The sequence below is a fragment of the Theropithecus gelada genome, chromosome 2 (genome assembly GCF_003255815.1).
Source record: "Theropithecus gelada isolate Dixy chromosome 2, Tgel_1.0, whole genome shotgun sequence".
NCBI classification, from domain to species: Eukaryota; Metazoa; Chordata; class Mammalia; order Primates; family Cercopithecidae; genus Theropithecus; species Theropithecus gelada.
The window spans coordinates 75,547,649-75,564,032 of NC_037669.1; the positions used below are offsets into that span (position 1 = coordinate 75,547,649).

The 16,384-nt window shown below is 38.9% G+C and overlaps 1 protein-coding gene and 1 long non-coding RNA gene across 3 annotated transcripts in view; one reads left to right on the plus strand and one right to left on the minus strand.

Moving 5' to 3' along the window:
- ADAMTS9 (ADAM metallopeptidase with thrombospondin type 1 motif 9) overlaps positions 1-16,384 on the plus strand; it is a 178,339-nt gene that overhangs the window by 101,436 nt on the left and 60,519 nt on the right. The gene's annotated exons all lie outside the window — the stretch shown is intronic.
- LOC112619094 overlaps positions 1,434-16,384 on the minus strand; it is a 28,738-nt gene continuing 13,787 nt past the window's right edge. Inside the window, exons 2-3 of the long non-coding RNA XR_003118175.1 lie at positions 8,045-8,283; positions 1,434-4,714 (exon numbers count right to left, since the gene is read on the minus strand). This is a non-coding gene — a long non-coding RNA (uncharacterized LOC112619094). The remainder of the gene's footprint in view (positions 4,715-8,044; positions 8,284-16,384) is intronic.

Here is a 16,384-nt window from a genome sequence, read left to right on the forward strand (position 1 = left end):
TTTTTTTTTTTTTTTTTTTTTTTTTTTTTTTTTTTTTTTTTTTTTTGGTAATGTTTGTTTTTGAAATAAGGTTCTTTTTTTGAGACGGAGTCTTGCTCTGTTGCCCAGGCTGGAGTGCAGTGGTGTGATCTCGGCTCACTGCAACCTCCTCCTCCCAGGTTCAAGCGATTCTCATGCCTCAGCCTCCCAAGTAACCAGGATTATAGGTGCCTACCACCACACCTGGCTAATTTTTGTATTTTTAGTAGAGACGGGGTTTCGCCATGTTGGCCAAGCTGGTTTCAAAGTCCTGACTTCAGGTGGTCTGTCGCCTTGGCCTCACAAAGTTCTAAGATTACAGACACGAGCCACCATGCCCAGCCTGAAATAAGGTTCTTAAACTCACATACCTTTCAGTCGACTCCTGCAGTCAGTCCCAGGACATTAAGGAGACAATGCATATGTCCTATGACTAGAGGAGTAAATTGTAAAGAGAGCTCTATACCATCAAACCACAGCAGAAAGTAGGCTAAAAATCCAGAGCATTCTAGAGAAAGCTAACTCATATAGATAATCACAGATTAAAAGTCCGCTAGGTGATACCATATATCCAAGATGGGTCTTCAGCATTCCTTTGTGCGTTGTCCTGTCAACCTGCTTGCTGATCACCTTGGAAACTGTGCTTTTCCTTAGGAGAAATTGCTTGTTTGGGGTTTTCATGACAAACCTAAAAATGTTCTCTGAGCCTTGCTTTAGGTGCATTGGAATAATGCTTGTCGACCCAAATAATGAGAATTTATGAGCTCACGAAGGAATTGTGCTTTTGTTTCCGCCTGGCTAACTTATGAATTTGTGTCTACCTCATTTTCGTATTAAAGTTTGCAGCTTCTGTAGGTAGGAAGAGAAAATGTTTGATATCAGTATTTTATAACCTCACTGTTTCTCTCCCTAGAAGAAATAAAGATTGTAAATATCACTACCATATTTTCTAAACACAGTTTTAAGCAGCCACAACTAGAATTTTCTGAATATTTTGAGCAGTACAGATTTCTATGTGTTATATAATAAAGCATATTTATTTTTTCATGTTATTTAATTTTATATACAATGTTTAAAAAATCAGTGTTTATCAGCAGACTGTAAAGGCAAGTAGGCTCTGTGGGTTAGAAATGAATGTATATGTTTCTTTTGGTTTTAAAAAGATACATTTTAATTTTGTAAATTCCCTCCAACCTGTACAACCCCTCCCTCAAATCTGAGTAGCCAAGTATCTAGCTTTGTGTAATTAGACAGATTCAAGTATGTATTTTAAAGGGATACTTTAAAAACGTATTTCTGAGTTGGAAATGATGCTTAGATTTATAAACAAAAATATATGAGGCTTAACATTTTGTTGGGTATTTTTTCTTTTCTAATACTGTTGTCCTGAGTTATTGAGTCTCAACTATGAAATATGCATGCTCCATTTATTGAATTTGTAGATAATGACAAAATATAGCCAGAAGACAAAAAAAGGTGATTGGAAGAAATGGTTCTGAACACATAAGAGACAGCTAGGTACAGGAAACAGCAAACCTAATGTGCATAAATTTGATTACACTTTATTCTGTGTGTTCAGATAACTGTAAAAAGCTTACAGCATTTGTCAATTTTGTTATTTGTTCACTGCAATACATTTCAGAAAGCATTCCTTATTAAAGGAAAATAAAATACGACAGCAACTACCTTGGAAGTTTCAAGAGAGCCTACCCTTTTCAAAAAAATCTAAATCATAGAAATGACCCGGAGGCCTATTGAACCTCATCCCCCTCCTGAGCCTCCTTTTTGCAGTATAGGTTATTATGGTATTCATGGGTGAAAGGACCAAGGTAAGGAGGGTCCCTATATGAGTTAGACTTTATTTTTAATAAGGTGAGAAATAAGGTAACTTCTCCAAAGGAAACGAAGATAACAATGGCTAACGTTTGCTGTAACAAGCCAAATTAAGCAAATACACATCACATTAACCTGGTTTTAATCTATGAGGGAGGTGCTGTTAGAAACCCATTTGACTAGCAGATAATCTACTTCAGTGATAGGATCTCGTTGATAGGGTACTGACTATTAATCTTGTTTTGGCAGAAAGAAACAACCTGTGTTCAGAATGAACTTTTAGGCTCCTGTTTATATTCTATAAAGGATATGCCTAAAATTCAAACTTCATTTAGCCTCAACATTATTTAACTAATTGTGACATTGTCCATTTTATTCTGGCAAAAGAAAATCCAAATTCATTCGTGTTATTGGTAAATTCCCATAACCAGGAATTACAAAAGCTTCAAACAACTGTTGTTTAGGGAATGGCAAAATATTCCTTTCTTTCATTTTACGGATACATTTTTAGCCAGATTAGGAGGATGACATCAAGATTTTGACTATAAGGAATATCACATTAAATGCATATGAATTTTTTATAAAATATGATATTTTTATTACAATGAAGACATGTTTAAACATATTGCTAGCATCTTTAAAAAACAAGAGCCACATTATTTGGCTGTATCAGTATGGAGTATAAAAAATAAGATCGATTTTTGTGGAACAAAGTGTTACGACATATGAATTTACAAAGTTTACCTTAGTTCTGTGTAGCACTCATCTCTAATGTGTTCAGAACAATCAAAATACTTGCCTGCATCTATTTCACTGGAGACAAAACTTAGGCTTTTAATAATCTTTTTCCAGTATTTACAGAGATTATATGCCTATGAAAGACTGATCCTGCCTTCTGATGCTATTTCGTGGTAGTATTTTGTGGTAGCTTGACAGATTCTATTTTCATGGATTTAAAAAGTCCATGGGTCGGGGGAGCAGGGTTAGGAGGGTTATTGGACTCTGAGGAGGAGTCCAGGTCCTCTCCCTCACTCCTGTTGTGGAGTTGCCCTTCTGGAATGGAAAGAAATAGAAACTTTGGAATGTGGAGTGGGAGGTAGAGGTTCAGTCCAAGCATAATTGGCTAGGAGGGAATCCTGGTGATTAGTGATGGCAGTTGAGGAAGATTTATTTTAATACCAGGGGTAGGTGGTTGGGGGAGGATAAAAAAAAAAACTCTGGTCATTTCTTTAAAAAATAAAATAAAATAAAACAGGCATTCAATTTTCAACAAATGCTTTCTAAGTGCCTACTGTAGGCCAGGGACTGTTCTAGGTGCTAAGGATACAGCAGTGAACAAGTTAGAGCTCTTTGTTCTAAGGGAGCAAGAGAAATTTTAGTATTAAGTGAATACTAAACACATGTAATTAAAGAACTGATACTTTGGTTTTCCTGGCAGCTTCACCATCACCATTAAAATAAAACTACAACTTGTTATTAGGGTAGGTACCTTCATGGATACTGATGACATTTATTCAGTAAGTATAAATTAGCAATTTTATCTTTGCTTTTAAATGTACAACTGGCCAGTCATTTTAAGTGACAGATGCTGCCTGGCTGATGGCATGGAACTTTTAAAAACCTCCTATCAGAGAATATGCTTCCAATCACCATTCCATTAGAACCCAAATGTGAGTTCAGTGGTCTAAGAGCCAGGATGAGTGGAGAACCTAACCTTCAGCCTTCTCCCTACTGGGTTCTTGGCCTCCACACAAGGTGGAGAGTTGTGGTCTGAGGGTACTTTTTCCCTTTGTTATTTAATGGGTACCAATTAAAAGATGTGGAATGTGTGGATCTCCACACCATCTTCTTTGCTTGTTGCTGTTGTTTTCTCTAAAGTGGGATCATTGTCATGAATCGTTTTAATGACCATAACCTCTCTTTCCTGAAATTTATAAAATAGAAAATTGGCAGCCAAGGAAAGCATGTCCAGGGGTGGTATGGAAGATGACTCATGTAGGCTGAACCCAGAAATCCATTACTCTTAGCAAGATCTGCATCCCCTTTCTCCTATGAGAAAGAGCTTATGCCTTGGCCAAAAGAATCTAGTAGCTTTCTGCAGCGATGTAAATGTTCTCTATTTTTGCCTTCCTTTAATGGAAGCCACTAGCCACATGTGGTTAAATACTGAGCACTTGAAACATGGTTAAGTGACAAGGAAACTGTATTTTTAATGTAATTTTAATTACTCTAAATAGCTACCTGTTGCTGGTGGCTACCATATTGGACAGGGCAACCTCAGGCAACAGGACATCTCTAACAATTAATAATAAACTAGCAAAGAGATCAATAAATTTATAAAAATAAATTGGGGAGAAAAACCCTATTCCACATGTAAGGGGTCCCCCCATAAGATGCCCATGTATCCAGTGATTAGCATTCTCTTGCCTTTCTTGTGTTTCATGCCTTTGTTTTGGAAAACTTCAGTGGGTGTTCCCTGACAGCTGGGCATTCGAAAATGCAGAGGACAGTGAAAAGACGGCCTATCAGAACCAGGGGTCTTGAGAGTAGTAACTCCAGGGCTTCATTGTAAAAGCAGCTGTTAAAACAAACTCTCCTCTTGTGCATCTCAGAGTTCAAGTTCATCGTGGTCATAAGTTCAGTTAAGGAGAAAGCATGTTTATGTGTTCAGTGGGTTGAAAGGGCAAGGCTTGATTGATGCTTTTTAGGAGAAGGCAAAAGTGGAAAACACCAGGTAGCCACCTTGTAGAAGCTTGAATTCCAAGAGATCATTCCCTCTTTGAAGCAAAAGTTTCAGGAAGGCAGCTTTTCATATTCATTGAACCCAGTAGGTGAAGGTTGAGCAGATTAGCTTTGCAGGGCTCTGTTTCAAAGACATATCAGAAGAAACCAAGTTGAGGCAATGTTTCTCCTCCATGACTATAAATGTAGTCAATTAGTTTTGCAAAACTTAATGTCCACAGTGTTAAAAAAAAAAAAAAAAACTCTTATTCATTCACATTTTTACTCTACACTGAGGGCCCCAAGAAGTTTAAATTTATGCAACAACATTGACTGCAAATTGACTGATAATTATCAGTTCTCTTTCTCAGTGGCCAGATAGAATGTTTTCCCCACCTTTAGGGCAACATCCTGAATTAAACTATAATCTGACAGATGGTCTGTTTTCAGAAGCACTGATTAATCTGTTATGTTCATTCTCAGGTTGTCTATGCACTAAAATGAGAAATAGTTCAGATGATTCTCCCTAAGCCATTTTCTTCTGAAATATCTCAGAAAGTGAATGAATTGATATCTTCAGTTATCCACAAAAGAGCAGATTTTTTTCCCACTTAATTTTTTACACAATGTATTTCCTCCCATAATTATAGGGAGGACTTTAATATTATTATTATTATTATAACAGCCACTTACATTTTGGAACATTTACTTTGAGCTTGGAATTATGCGAAACAATTCACCCACATTTGTCTAACTTAATCCTCTCTACTTGATGAAGTCAGCACCATCGGAGAAGTTTATTAGTTGATCTCACTGCTCAGTAGTGGTCTCTGGGTCTCACTGCTGGGAAGTGGCTGAACTAGGATTTGAACTTAGGATTTTATGAATTTTAAGCTACTGGTTTAAGCCAAGATATAATCCCCTCATCTCATTGTTTAGTTGATGAAATGGTAAAATGTAACCTGAGTGGAAAGGGTATGTCTACAATGTAAGATTTTATGTTATCCCAGAGTGTAATTACTAATATTTGAAATGTTCTGAAATGAATTTGAGCCATTTACAAGTTTTGCTTTAGGGGATAAGCAAAGAAAATCGGGAATGAATATAAGAAAATTGTCTTAAACCAAGTAAAAGAGCAAGATTTGGGGTTTTCAGAAGATTTTAAGAAAAAAGCAACAACCAGTATTAAGCACATATTGGGTGCTATCTCTGGCATTTTTAATATAAATGGAATAACTTGAGGTAATAAATCTAAGTATTTAGTAGGTATATAGATAGTCAGGATGATAGATTTTGTTAGAGCCAGTTAGGAGACTTTATAGATGTTCATGGTGATGAGTTTCCTTGCAGAAAGTAAGATGCTATAGCACTTACAAGTGAATTATGAAAAATGATAAAATTTACTAAAATGTAATCTTACCATAATAACTCTCTGGTTGAAATAAAGCATATTCAATGCATTGGAATGTCTTCCAAACTATTTATTGAGCTAAAATTAAGCTACAGGGACTGAACTCTTCTTTTAGCAATGCTGAGTATTGTTCATTCCCATTGGTAGGACAGTCAACCACCTTGAACCCTGTTCTTGCATCCTCTTCCTCTCATCACTCCTCATTCTCACAACTACCTCTGTATTCCTTAGTCCATGTGGCAGGTGAATAAAACAGTTATGTTTTGGGAACTTGGTAAAATGAACAGAGGGAAATATAACAGGGAAAAAGCAGACTGTGTTTGCTTCTTTTTTCTTTGCTAGGACAGAGGAAGAAATATAGACAGAGCCAACACATTCTAAGTGTGAAAAACCTGTCTCCCCAATCATTTATTTAATTGCCCAATACCTTAATTTCCTTCTGCCTAATGAAACCCACAGTTCAAACTGGGTGCCTTTCTCAAACTAGGCATACTATAAACAATGTTGAAATGAATGAATGAGCTCAGCTACTCAGGTGCTGAACTCCTTATCACATTAGCCCAGAAATATGGAAGTAAAGAGCTAACTGGTAGAAGGGAATCATTAAAAAGAAAGACATAGGATTATTTAGTGCTGTTGTATTAATAATGATGATATCCTGACTTAGAGAGTCGTATGGTATTTATGTAAAAGAGTGTCCTCGATTTGAGGAAACAGAGTTTTAGAGATGATGGGATGTTATGTCTCTAAATTACTCTCAAATTGTTCAGGGAAAGACAAAATGATAATAGCATATAGAAAGAGATGGGAGGAGGAAATGTGGTGAAACGTTGGCAATTGGGGACTCAGGATGAGGAGATAAGGGAGATCTTTATGATGTTCTTGCAATCTTTCTGTAAGTTGGAAAATTTTCAACATAAGTTAATTTATAAAATTTCTTAACATAAATATATTCAGAGTGTGTATTTTCCTTCACGAGGAAATAAAGAGTAGATCTGGATTTATTTTACAACTTTAAAAATTCTAACACATTCTAGGAAGCTGTTTTTAATCTCAGATCTGCACTGTAATGTGATTAAAAAAAAAAAAAAAAAGGGAGCGGGGTGTGGCAGTCAGAGCTCAGCAGAAATAGAATCTTTCCTACTTTTTTATTGGCTTTTTCCCATGATTTCTCTTTCCTAAGCCTTCTCTCCTCCTCCCTCCTCCCTCCTCCCCATCCCACCCATGCAGCTAAACTGAAAGGCTTCTGGGAATGGTGCATGTTTTTGCTTCCCTTTTCCCAGGGGAATCTAGACTTTCATTGCATCTCTTCCTAGTAAATTCCAGTAAATATCTGGCCATATGCAGACTCCCCCTTGTTTTTAATCAACTGCTACCCAGTCCACATCCAGATTCCTTTGAAAATGAAAGCATTTTCCCAAAAATGTGTGCTGTTTGTTTTCCTTGAGATTAATAAAAGTCCCGCCTAGCCCACTCACCTATTCCTGCCTTGGTATGTGTCCTTTCTTGGTGAAATCATTATTTCCTTCTTTTTGGTTGTCTACGAATCAGACATAACATATCCGAGACCCCTGCAGGGTGCAGGGTCATGGACATGATGTCAGGGAGGAAGTGCTGTTCAGAAGAACGTGTTTGTTCATTGTAATTGGGATCTTCATTGTTGTGCATGGGAATTGATTTCACGTTGTACACGGCACGTTTTCTATAGATGGGGGCTTCCCAACCCTTTTAGCTGTAGCCCCTGACTTCGTTGAGTGGATGTTCAGCAGGCCCTTTACAACCCCCTTCCACAAAGAATCTCTGTGTGCCCTGACCTCACCAAGTCAATTTGAATCAATTCAGAACTTGCTGAAAGACTTTCTGAGAACTTTAGTATAATTCAATAGTTCTCAACTGGGAGGTGATTTTAGCCTCCAGTGGACATTTGGCAATGTCTGGAGACAGTTTTGGTTGTTACGATGGGTATGCAGGTGCTATGCGCATCTAGTGGGTAGAGGCCAGGAATGCTGCTTAATAGTCTACAATGCACAGCACAACCCCAACAACAAAGAATTGGCTTACCCCAAATCTGGAAATAGTGCCACCATTGAGACATTTGGAGCCTCATTCAAGAGTGAAAGTTGAAAGTCATAGTTGCAAGTCCCATAGCTATCTGAAAGCTCTTCTCTCTGGAGAGTTGAATTTCCCATAAAATGTAGGTGAGATTCCAGGGAGCCAACAAGGTCTGTCAAATCCAAGCAGGATTTTCAAGGATGAGCTGAAAATACGAGGTCTCAAACTTGTCTCACCAGACCATGAATCTGCAAATCAACAAGCAGCATCACTCATTTTGGGGGGTGGGGGTGAGGGTTAAAAGAAGTGGCAGATATTGTAAGTGTTTACAGATGTGCGCAGCTGATCAATAGACATTCTGCATGGTAACTTTGACAAGAGTAATAAACTTCAAAAGAACAGCATAAATGTGGATGGGCATTTCTAAGAAACAAGGGTTATATCCTCATCATGTTCATTATGTTAGTATTATGTGATAGCACTGATAGTTCATATATAGAGATTCCTTTTTAGGTTTATGCTTCAAACAGAGCTTCCCATATCAGTGATATAATTTGAATATATGAATATGCCAGCAGTATCTAGGAATTGGTCCAACTTGAGCGTCAGAGTTGAGTATATAGTTTCTCTTTGAGGAACTCTTCTAGAAGTAGGATTAATTCTAGTGAGCATTCTACCTGAGAATTTCTGATTAGGGACTAAGACAGCAGTACATAAAGTGTTCCATGGAATGTGAATAGGTATGAAGCAGGATTTCCCAACCTTGGCACTATTGTCATTTGAGGCCAGATAATTTTTTGTTGTAGGGACTGTTTGGGACATTGTAGATGCTTATCAGCATCCTTGGCCGCTACCTACTGGATGCCAATAGCATACCCCCTCGGTTGTGACAGTGAAAAATGTCTTCAGACATTGCCAAATGTTCCCTGGGAGGCAATATCACTCTTCCTTTTCTGCCAGGTAGTTCTATGAATTTGTCACAACAGAATTTCTCTTTCCATATTCCTATGGGCATTAGATGGGTAGAATCGTCAGCATTTCCCAGACATATATGATACCAAGTCCCTATTTGTTAAGTCAGAGAAGTCTGAGGTTATAAAATCATTCCCTTCCTCCTCTCAGGGAAGTGAAATCCTTATGTTGTAGAGATCACCAGGTTTTCACAGTCAGACGTTTCCACTTTATCTGGGTTTTTAAAAATCCCATCAGAGAAAACTATACTAGGGGATCACGTTTTCCAAATATGTGGCATTAACTTGACTTTCCTATACATGAACTTCTGGGGAAGCAATTTTCTACAGTTCTACCTCCTCGTACCTCCTCTTTTCCACTCTGCAAATCTTTGCTTCTCTAGCAGATGGCAAATGCTATATATTTCCCAACCCCAACCCCCATGCCACACAAACACACTCAAAATGGCAGGCACAACTCTGAGACCAGAGGGTCAGAAAACATTTTAGATGATATGTTTTGGTCCCAGAAGGAAAATCAATCTCAATTCTTTTCCTTTAAAAAGGTCATTAACAATGGCCATAAACACTAGTAGTGACTCCAAAGCTTTGAGACTGGAGATGAAATCTACTGATAGAGGAAAGGCAAAGAAAATAAACCCAAGACACTGTCATCAACCTCAGAAATTTTATGGTGGAACCTACATTCTAATGAAACATTGGATTTTCCCTGCAATGTTCAAACTTTATTTGATGGAAGACTACAGAAATGTTTATTAAAGAACAGACTTATGCACTGGTGCCCAATGTGGAGGAGATCTTGGTTTTCCATAAGGAAAGTGGATGCTGCCTTTCAGAATTAATTGGAACCTTAAATTACCAATTGGCTATGTGAAAAGCCCTTTAAAATTAGAAATTGAATTTTGACTTTTACCTAACTATAATCTTACCAGTAATTCTAGGCTATAAATTGAGCACATGCAAATGTTTTGCCTAGGAAAGAATCCCTAAAAAAATGAGAAATCTCGGCCAGGCGTGGTGACTCATGCCTGTAATTCCAGCACTTTGGGAAGCCCAAGGCGGGTGGTTGCTTGAGCCCAGGAGTTCGAGACCAGCCTTGACAACATGGTGAAATCTCATCTCTACCAAAAAGACAAAAATTAGCCAGTCTCATAACCTGGTCTCTAAATAAATAAATAGATTAATATTTTAAATAAAATTAAATTTAAAAAAAAAAAAACAGAAATTGCCCCTAAACAAAGACAGACCACCACCACCAAAAAGCTCACTGCTCTGAATGAATGACTTTCTCCACTTCAGTAGTTATCAACTGATGGACAATTAATTGTCTTACATTTCCTGATGTGACACATAAATGCGCCCATTTGCAATTGGCCAAATGGATTTGACTAGAAGTGGAAAAAAATAACAAAGGCCCTCATTTATTAAACATCTGATAGAGCCATGGCCTTGACCAGGCCCTTTGCACACATTATTGCCAATCCTCTTATAATCCTTGCAGAATAGGTCTTATGATGTCCATTGTGCAGATAGGACTTCTCTGAGATTCAGAGAAGTTAAGAAAGGTTCCCAATAATTATGCAATCAGTAATTATTGAATCCAGACCTGATGGACTCCAAAGCCCCATGTTTTTCCACCGCCTGTCTTGGGGAGCTTTCAAAACTTCTAGAAACATGAATTTTGGTTTGTGATGCATAAAAGAAACAAGCCTGAGTAGAAACCAGTTCAGCCTTCTTTTGCTTTGTAAAAGTCCCTGGGACTGAGTCCTTGGGATCTGAATGTTTCCCAAGAGTTTTCAGCCAGATTCCTGATTTTGTTTATTTTACTTATCACAAGTCAGAGATAGCTGAATATTTGCATTTCTGAATAGGACCTTTTTTACATTTCACTTGGTTTTGAATGACTTTCAAAGAAACTCAAAAATTGGACTGGGTCACCCAGCAACCTCAGGCCAGAGCTTTGAAATAGATCAGTTTCCCCGGACTTTCACAGCATCCTAAAATGATGAGAATTAGTACATTTGTAAGAAAAGGTCCTACTGAGTTAAGAAAATTTGGTCTTTCTGGACATAGCCTGATCCTAGTATTTGGGTAAAAAGTACTCTACATAATAGGTAGACTTGGTGGGAACTGGCTGTAGAGAGTTTGCAGGAGAGTGACTATGATTTCATTCTATCAAATTCACTCTACAAAATCTTGGGCTCAGTGTTGGTTTTAGAGTCCTGAATATCCTATACTTTGAAAGCAAGCCTTTTTCTAAATGGAAGAAAACTTATAAAAAATTGATCAGGATCACTGAGAAGCATTGTTTTAGATCAGAAGAGTGAATCTTCAGTTTTATGCTTTTAGATGTTTCCAGCCAGAAGAAAGAAAATACCTGGCCTGGATAAAACCCATTTTTACGTATTGCATTTCATTGTATTCTGTTTTTCCTCTCTCTATATATATATGTATATATATACATTTTTCCACCCATCTGACAAAAATGTCGCTCTAAGATGACATCTTCAGGGAGGGGAAACAACATTGTATGACGCTCAGGGTATGTGGTGGGATCAGTGGCTAAGAATGCACTGTCAATGTTTCTTGCATTTGCAGGGCAGTGTAGTATTCTGAGTTCCTAGCTTCTGCTTGTTTTACATGATATTCTCAGATAATTTTCCCTTTGGATGTCCCCTGTGCATTTAGTTCTGTAGATATGAGTTGAATATTAAACCACAGGAATATGTGGCTAGTTTTGGACTGAATGGATATAAGAAACAAGAGGCAACAATCGTTATTCATTTGGTTCTACTAATAAACTGAGCATTGCGCAGAATGTTTACTTAATCTTTATTCTTGTGAGATAAGTGGTTCTAGGTTCTATTAGATATTATTTATTCACTTGTTTCATGAATTCATTTGTACATTCCATAAATGTTTGAGTGTTTTTTATAAACCAGGTACCATTCTAGGCATTTCAGATATAGGAGTGAAAAAAAAAACAAAAAAACCTTTGAACTCATTATGCTTACATTCTAGTGGGGGAGGGGAGACAAGCTACAAATCACAAACAAAACAAAAAAGTCAAATATATATTATGAAAAAGGATGGCAGTTGCCATAGATAAAAATAAATTAGGGAAGGAGGATAGGAGGTAGTATGGGAGAGTAGGTGGGAATTAGATTAAATTAAATTAGAACTTAATTAAATTAATTTAAAGGCGGTTTAGGGAAGTCTCCATTACGAAAGTGACATTTGAGCAAAGATAGGGGAAAATACAAAAGCAAGCCATGTGAGTATCTGGGAGAGTATTACAGGTTAAGGCCTGAAAGCAAGAATACACCAGGCATCTCTTAGTGATAGCAAAGAAACTAGTGTGGCTAGAAGAGAGGGTGTGAATGATAGGATAGAAAATTACAGATAAAACTGAGGGAGACGAACATGAAGGCAGACTGTTGGGCAAGGAGAGGAAGGAGGGTTAGCCTATTGGAAGAAGTTTTTGTTTTCACTTTGAGTGAGATAGGACGGGACTGGCAGTGAAAGGGTGGGTGGAGGCACTAAGTAGGAACATGAATTTGCTTTTAAAGGTTGACTCTGGCTTCTGAATTTAGCAGAGGGTACAGGAGGAACACAGATGGAAGTGGTAAGACCATTGTAGTAACTCAGATGAGAGAAAGCATTGCTCAGATGACAGTGGTCACAAGGGAAGTGGTAAGAAGTGGTAGGATTCAGAAGAATTTTTGAGATAGTGCCAAAGGATTAGCTGAGAGTTTGACTATGGGGTGCAAGAGTCAGAAAGGGGTCAAAATGACTCCCAAGTTTTATGGACTGGACAGGTGAAAGGATGGAGTTGCCACCAGTTAAAATGGGGAAGAACAGATTTGTGTTCTGTTCTACAGGAAGAACAGATTTGTGGAGGAAGATCAGGACTTCCATTTTGAACATGTTAAGTTTGAGATGTGTAGGCATCATCATTTCATATCTCTGTTAAACAGAATTGAATATAGATGCTTGCAGTGGTTAAGTATCTTGCAAAAAATAATAAAAAAAGATATCTCCAGTCAGACCAGGTCTGACTGTCCTAACACTGTGTTCATAGCTACTACACCCTTCTGCCTTGATCTTTCGATTTCCATCTGAATACATCTCAGAGTAGTGTAGTAGTCATTTGAATTTGCAGAAAACCATCGAACATAATTTTAGCCTTTGAAAATGCCAAGTCTTCCGTGTTGTGAGCCATTTACATTTTCTCTGGTTATTTCTTCTCATCCCATCCTTTCATAGTGGTACTTTTGAGCCTTTTTTTTTTTTTTTTTTTTTTTAACCAAAAGGAAGGCAGGAAAAGGAGACAAGAAAAGCCACAAAGGATTTGAATAATGCATATTGAGAGTGACTGTGTGCTATCCAAACTCCCGATAGAGCAATGCTAAATTGGAGGATGAGCATCTAATTCGATAATGGTTAAAATGACCTTTATCCCTGCTGCTGAGATACATTTCTCTGGATACAGGCTCAGACACATGTGCACATCTTAGTTCTGCAGTTGGCATTAATATCCACCCACAAGTAAATTAATTACATAAGCTGCTCCCCAAAAAAATGTTATAAAATTTTCAGGATAGTCTACCTGACATGCTGGCCTGTAAAGATGTTCCTTTCACATCAAGCTAACATAGGAAGAGCTAGACAGTCAGAGAAAGCAAGACTGGAGGAAGCAATGGAATGAACTGTGTCCCCGGTGTCTTTTAAATGACTTGTTGACACATAGATAGTTCTTTGGGATGAGGACAAGATCCAGGGGGCAGACATTGGTTAGGTACATGGACCGCTTCTCTACAGAAGCATTTCAGAGGGTGGCTGAAGCTTTACAGCTCTGTCCCCTGACTGCTTTTGACAGTAGCATAAGTCATGTCAAGTGGGTCTGCCCCAGCACTGTCATCTCCTAGCAGACTGACATCTCCAGGTAGCCTTGAACTCTCCAGTCCAGGCCTTCAATCACAGTCCACCTTGAGAGTACCAAGAAACTTTGGTCACTGTTTCTACCAGTCATAGCTTTCCCACCAATTACTTAATCAGACACAACTTCACTCACCTCTGGAACAAATCTCTCACCCACTGCCCTCCCTGTCTTCCAGACGGCTTTCATAAATAATCCCATGGCAGGCACAGAGTGGGTCCTTGTATTATCTTCACCTCTTTCCTGAAAAATGTGAACATCATTATTCTGCTGATGTCAGGTTACAAATAATCATTTGCAGGGCAGTGTAGTAAACCTTGAAAAGGAAAAGAAGTCCTACAAAAACAGGCAATGTGTTTGGGAATGAGGAATCAACTGGGTAATGGAGCCCTGTTACCCCCATGAGGGGTAACACTGCCTGGTGATTATTGTCTTCAGTTTTCCAGGGTATCCCTGGATATAGCCACGATAGAATTCGCCAGGTGCTACATTTGTGGATTTCCTTGGTTTTTGTTCCTTTCTTGATGGGGAAACCAACTGTAAAATATTTCCACTCTTGCACAACAAAAAGAGCCCTAACTTGGGTTTCATAGCTTGCATAACTAATTTCATATACTGCTATATTTAATGTTGAAATTTATTTTCCCTTCTAATATGAAGTTGTTACATTGTGAGATCAAAGGTTGGGGAACTGGAGAGCCCTATCCCCCATATTCCTGGGGGTGATGGGGTGGGAGTAGAAGGTGTGAGCCCCTCGCTGTCTCCCTTTATTTGCCTGGCCCTGCCATCTCCCTTACAAAGCATATGCAGGGCCACCTACTTGGTTCTCATATTGACAGCAGCCTTCGACTGTGCTCCAAGAGTTGACATGTGAATCTTGGTTCCTTTTCTTAGACCTTTGTAGCATTGCAAAGGCTGGAGTGTTGGGGGGCAGTGGGGACGGGAGGATGGCCTAATGCCCCATCCGGCTGGGATGACCGTGACTCCCACATCCGCTTTCTTCCTTGGTGTTCCCTGCCAATCTCAGGCGCTCTCAGCTCCTTTTCATGGTAATAAGTGCCAGGGTGGTCCCAGACATAAACAGCCATCAGGCAGGCCTTGTCAACACTGGCTTTACGCCCTGAAGTCACAGCCCTTGTTTCCTGGTAAAGCTTTCTCTCCCTTCTTCCTCAGTATTTTGGTTGTCGCTGCCACTGTTCAGAGCCATTCTCGTTTTGTGAGAAGCCTGTAAAACCTCCCCTAAGTGGGTTCATTGCCAATAAGGAGATACGTTTTTTGACAAAGGACTGTGACAACTCTCACAGCAGAGCAGGGCGTGGCAGGGAAGTGAGTGACTGTGGATTCCGTAATGGTTATCATTGACGCTGCTTCTGTGACTCAGGACATTTAAAGAAATGGCATAACAAAAGACAAGGGAGAAACGCAGGAGTTCTTGAGAAAAAATAAGTGTAAGCAGGGAATGATGGAGGAGAAAAGGGATGTGGCATTCAGATATAGCATCTTTCTTCTCCTTACTCTGGTGAGAAGAGACAATATTGATAAGTAATAGTCTCTAAGAGAGAAAGGGGCACCATGGAAGGAATCTTCAACATGTATGACTGCTCTGTGTATTTATTTCTCTGGGACCTTTGGAGAGAAAAGCACTTTGCCCATTTACGGGGATGAGATCTTGCCAAAGTCCTACCTTTACCTATCCATGCCTCTGTTAGAATGTTAGACTCCATTAGTTAACAAATATATTTTTTAAAACTCACCTTTTAAACTTGGTGTTAAGAGATATTCTAAGAGTCCACTGAATAGAAATAATAGTAGTGATGATGCCAAAAAAAATGTACCATTTTTATGCCGTCTGGCTGAAACACAAAGAGCTTTGCGTGCATTATCTCATTTAATTGTAGCACAATGACATTGGGTACAGATACTACTATTCTTCCATCTTACAGAGAACAAATCTGAGCTGAGAGAGGTGAAGTCACTTGCCCCTAGTGGCACCTTGGTAAAATGACAGGTAGGATTGCGGCCCAGGTCTGTCTGACTCTCAAACCTTTGCAACATTTTAGAGCAAAATGAAGACATGCACCCTCCCTACCACCCCAGCTGCCATTTCCTGTGTTGGCAGCACCCAAGCACAGCCACCCCTTGGAATTTGCTCTTCACTGGTTGCTTTGGAGCAAGAGGTTGTTACACTCTTGCTTGGGAATGAGAAAGAATCAGAGTGCGTGGTTAGCTCTGGTTTTTGAACAGTACCAGAACCTAGCCCCAGGCCTCCATTGCAACTGAAACCAAATAGCGTTCTGTACTAGGGACAGAAGCTTCTTCAGCCTGCATTTTCTCCTTCCCTGCTGTGTGACCTTGAGCACAACGTGTCTCCTTTTCTCTAGTCTTGAATTTGTAAAATAAATAGATGGACAGGATAATCTTTGAGATGCCCTGCAGATT